Source organism: Convolutriloba macropyga, unplaced genomic scaffold (genome assembly GCF_964194025.1).
Source record: "Convolutriloba macropyga unplaced genomic scaffold, txConMacr16.3 SCAFFOLD_1261, whole genome shotgun sequence".
NCBI classification, from domain to species: domain Eukaryota; kingdom Metazoa; phylum Xenacoelomorpha; order Acoela; family Convolutidae; genus Convolutriloba; species Convolutriloba macropyga.
The window spans coordinates 45,001-50,436 of NW_027449379.1; the positions used below are offsets into that span (position 1 = coordinate 45,001).

A 5,436-nucleotide genomic window follows, 5' to 3' on the forward strand; every position below is an offset into this window, starting at 1 on the left:
GTGTTTATTTGAGCATCCTCACTGCAAGTTGTTCACATGAAATGTTGTTTACAATCTTAAACTGTGATGCTGTTGTTAACCGTATGCCCAAACTTGTTTTAAAATGAAAACGCCAACAACAAACATAATGTCGGTTATTAAAAATTGTTATAAATTGATCAATGGTACTTGGCTGCTGATTTTCCCCCGAAGAAACGAAAACTGATACCTGACGCATTAGCACAACATGCATGATTTTGACATCTTTTGCTAAGTTTGAAATATCTTGCCGAGATCAAATTAAAACACAAATATCGCTTGGTAAGTATTGTTAATATAACGTTAAGATCTTACCAAGAACGTTTCTTGACAGCACATGAAAGAATCCTTTTCAATATTGATCACATTTTTATTCTAATATTTAATCTGTACAATCATCTACATAAAAAACAACATCCATCTTTGTCTGTCGCTCATCACTTAGGTTTTAATTCGCATAAAAGTAGTGGCTTTCATTGAAACGTAAATTACTTGTCTGGTTTCTGGATAAAAAGTTCTGGTATCTTGAAAGGGTTTAATATATTCTTAGTATTACATTGTTCAGGTCTTGAAGAAACATATAGTTAATAAGTTTTATTATCAGGAATTAGTTTTGGGAATCAAGCAACGGTTTTCGAAAATGGGACAAGGAGTCACAATTTTCAAATTTTTATTCTCTACCCTTACCAAACTCAAGTGTAAATCAGCACTGGGCAATTGTAAATGCAAGTCCCCCATGTAAATTATTTTGCTTGTTTTCTCGCTTGAAAATTGCTTCTTTCAAGCTTACATTAAGACGCAAAAGCAAAAGTATTAACAGTAATGGTGGCGCAGTAAGGATATCAACTTCTGGGGAGAAAGAGAGCGTAGATTCGATCCCCGCACTGAACTGCACTTTTTCTGCAATTGGTCCAAGTCTGACAACTGCCAAATCAGTATGAACGCACGTCTGACACGTAAAAAAATTGACATGAATGAGTGCATGAATCAGTACTCATATGGAATTGCATTTAAAACTGCCCAGTTCTGAGTCGTACTAGGAGTTTGGTACCGGTAATTTCTAGGACTTGATAGTTGTTTCACAACGTTGCGCAATCTTTATGGTTTCTGAAATTTACTTCCCTGCAATTAAAGTTCTTGCAGCAGGTACTACAAACATCTTTACTTTTCCTTATTAATTTTAATCCGCACTTTTAAGAAAAATAAAAAGTTTTTCTTTAAATGAATGACTTACCCTTATTATTATGGATAAACGCAGAATTCATTTAGTAATGATTTTGTTATATTAATTAGAATTTTTTCTTGCGATTGCGTTTTAATTATACAACTGTTAGAAGAACACATTTGCAAAATCATGAAATTGCGACACCTAGTTTTAATTAAACCAGACATTGTGACGTACTCAGTTTTTGCTTTTTTTCTCAATAATTCATTCTAGTTTTAGTCGATGATTTTGAGTACAACGTTTTTCAATATGTATTAGTTATTCAAAAGCACGTAGAAGAAATGCTTTTCCATACCTTTTTCTGATGAACGGGATTTTTGTAAAATTAAGTTTTGAAATAAGTATGTTCTCAACAATTGAGACCAAGCTTTACAACTGCAAATTGCTGTTTATCAATTCAGCTGGCCAAATTTTTTGATTTTCCAAGTGAATCAGCGTTAATTGAAATTTCAAAATTTCCAAACAGCTGAACGAAAATTGCTAGGCAGGCTGTTTTTCTTTAATCAATTTTTTTTGTTTGTTCATCTTAAAGAAAAAGAATAGCACCATTTTGTTACATTATTTTTTTTACAAAAACAAGTCAAGACAAGGCAAGTTTTAAAAATTTGTAGGAAAACCGGGAAATGTATTTCTTATGTATTGCATTGTTAATTTAAACTGCTTTGTTTTTAACTTGTATTTTCTGCCTTTGATGCACAATTTTAGTTTGAATGATGAAAATTTACAAATTGACACGCCATTTAAGGTTTATAGCACCCGAAAATGTGAGTTTCTAGAGAAAAATGATATTGACTACTGCCGCTCTTCTGAAACGTTCCTATAGACTTCTTTAAAAACAATGCATTTAGTTTTTTTGAAATTTACTAGTTTTAAGTTCCTCGTAAAAATTGTCAAATACCAGATACTTAATAATATATTAGTAAAATCGGGCGCAAATTTTACCTCAAAGGAGAAGAAAACTGCAAAAATTTATCAAGTGCAATGTTTCTATTATTTTGTTGAAACACGTAATATAGTTTTCTGTTGGAATTTTACGTTGAAGCGAATTGATTGCAAGCACGCGCAAGTTTCTTAATTTGGCACCCTTGATTTTAAAAAAAAACAGCGTAAAAAGTTCTTACTGGAGAGCAAATTTTTTTTTTTAATTTTTCCACAAACTTTTGATTGTCTGTATTGCTAACAAAAAGCTGTAATTTTCAGATGATTATTAGTTGATTAGTTTGAAAACTGCGCACGCACACGCTTTTACGAAAATAATATTATAAATTGAATTTATGAGAAGATCTTTAGAGTTTCGGCTTATACAAACAGTACAGAAGTGACAACTTACGGGATGCTTGAGCTGAATAAAAATAGAAAACGTTATTAAGAAAGCGTTTCTTCCAAATTTCTTCCAGGTGCTGGTGTTTTTCTGACTTCGTATAACCTGCTGCAATTTCGATTTATATGCTGTTCAACTGAACATAATTCTATAACAAGCTTACTGATTTCATTGTTGTACTGATTTCATATAACTTCTTTAGCAACATTGAAGAACGATTTTCATCTTAAACATTTCCTGCAAAAACACCTCTAATTTAGTTGATTCAAGATAGCTGAATCTTTTTAACATAAGAAGCTGGATTTGACGAAAAGTATGATATCTTTTAAAACCATTCAAACAAACCAAACAAAAAATTGCGCAATTTGAACTCTGTCTTGGTAACGAAGTTAAGGAACTGTAAATTGTTAATTGAATTAACTTTGATGCCAATTTTTGTCTTCTCAATTTCTTCCAATTCTTAAATCAGCTATGATCATTGGAAACATTTTTAAGTGAACGTTTTCAAGATACTTGCAATAGAGAAAAACTAGAAAATTTCCTGGATAAAAGTTGAAGAAATTTTATTTTATACTTCCTGTTTGATTAGAAAGGGAAAGTGGACTAATGAAACAATATTAATCAATTCAAAAAAGGAAGAATCAGACGTCAGTCTTTTGAAAAAAATTTCTAAATCTTACTTCTTTATTGACCTACGCTCCGATTTTAAGCCTAAAAGTCATTTCTTCTAGATTTAAGTGAATTTAATTGCTCAACAATTATTAAATATGTGACCAATCAGACCATTCTTTAACTAACGAGAGGATTCCGCCACCTCAAAAAGGGATGAGATTATTAAATTTTGAATTGTAGATTTACTTTTTGTCAAAAGCACACATTAAAAAAGAAAATGTAGAAACTTTAGAAAATCAGAGTTAAACAATTTGCGGCGAAAAAGTTTATAAGTCCTCCTTCTTGGAGTTATTGATGGGGCAATTGAAAATTTAAAAAAAAGACAGAGAGCAATACTGAAGTTTTTGAATTTTGTCAACGAGAGCACACGTTTTTGTTATCTGCTGTATTTTGCTGGTGAAAATTGGGTTGAATCTCTCAAATTATAATGTTAAGCATCTCTTGTGTAATGAAATTTAGAGTCGTTTGATTCTTGGCAATTCTTCAAGTTGAAGAATGAGATTGCGAAAGCCTTCAATCTTTCTTTCCATTTTGATTTGACTGTTTGAGTGTTTCAGCGGTTAACTATCTCGAAACAACATCACAACCACGAATTTCCGATGAAATGAGTTTTCTAGTCTTTGTTTTTGTTTTTAACTACCTTCTATTGCGAAATTAGAGACCATATGCATTTTATTTTCAAAATTCTATTAAAAAATTTTAAATGTGAAATTTTCAGATCAACGTACTGAAATATGATGCAAAGATGCCCCAAAATTACAATTTATAAATTGTTATATAACACGTTACTAAGCAAAAAAATATCACGTGAGCCTAGGGGTCGTAAAAGTTCTACGCCCACTAAGCTAGGGGGGAGAGCAGATCCGAAACTTCTTCTAATTGTAAGCTGATTTTTTTTTAAAAAAATTCTCTATCTCGAATCCGTCTTGTAAGTATTGCAATGTATAAAAGGTTGGATTAAGATCATAAGATTAGTGTCTATACTGTGATGATCATAATGTCAAAACCAGTTTTTAATTTTAGACGCCAGGAATTTACAAGTTTCGAGATTTTAGAGACAAGTTTATTTAAATGACCTTTCCGGTCAGCGGTTTGGCTCCATGTCTCAAGTTTGGAACACAGCTTGATAACTTACGCAAATTGTTTCAACTCTATCTGAAGATTAAGATGACAACATAAGGAAAAAGATGAAACAAGTTATACTTCAATCGATGCGTATGGCTATTAGATTAGTATGATTGTGTTATAATTTCATTGTTATGAATCCATTTCATCACTTGTACACTCAACAATGGTCTTTAATCACTGCGGATATTAAGAGTGATAGTGGGAGCCATTGTCCTATTGTGATGTCAACAATTGCTGGCAATTTAGAAGAGCCAGGCTGTTGCACTTTGTAGTTCAGTCCAAAATATTAACCACTCAACCGAGCCAAGCCAACACCCCCCACTCTTCCAACATTTAACCCCCCCCCCCCCCTTAAGGCCCTTGCCCACCTTGGTAATCTCCAGCAAACAAACAAATGTACTGTGCTATAACTACTCGGAACAAAACAAATATACACTACTACCCGTATCTTCCTTAACCAATCCCCCCCCCCCCCACCCGCAGCCGCCGCCCGTTTTTGGTGACTCAATTCAAACCAACACCAACAAAACACGATCGACCGCCACACTACAGTAACACCCCCTCCCCCCCCCCTCCTCTAAACAAGCATTTCAGTTACTACTGACCATAGCATACACATTAAACCGCCCGCTCCATTTGAGCTTTCCTCCAGAAATGTGGAATTGGGTAAAAAGTGTCCTTTGTCGGCGCGGTTCCTCCCTCGAATATATCTCTGCACCCATCAGCTATGGCTACAAGTGACTAATAGATGTTGGGCGGTAGGGACCCTTGTAATTTATTGCCTCTCGACAGACTGTTTGGAGCAGAGTCCCGCACCATTGACTTTCCAATTAACAAACAATGCATGCTCATTCGCACCTCACTTCTCTCCAGATGCAATATTGCAAAAGTAATCCTCACATTGAAGAAAAATATGAAAAGGGAGCTTGCAATATGACTCAGTTGCTCATTCACCTGAACAGGTCTGACCAAATGTCGCTTCAATTCGTTGGACAATGTCTTCTTAACTGAAAAACTTTACGTTTCTATTTGATTGTCACCCATAAATGTTGTTAACAGCAAAGATAACGCA

General features: G+C 33.9%; 1 protein-coding gene across 1 annotated transcript in view; it reads left to right on the top strand.

Annotated features, from left to right (window-relative positions):
• Window positions 1-770, top strand: part of LOC142354998 (uncharacterized) — an 8,908-nt gene extending 8,138 nt beyond the window's left edge. The window contains exon 3 of the mRNA XM_075407313.1: window positions 1-770. This exon is cut by the window's left edge and continues 521 nt beyond it. The gene's annotated coding sequence lies outside the window, so the exon portion shown is untranslated.
• Window positions 771-5,436: the final 4,666 nt, after the last annotated feature.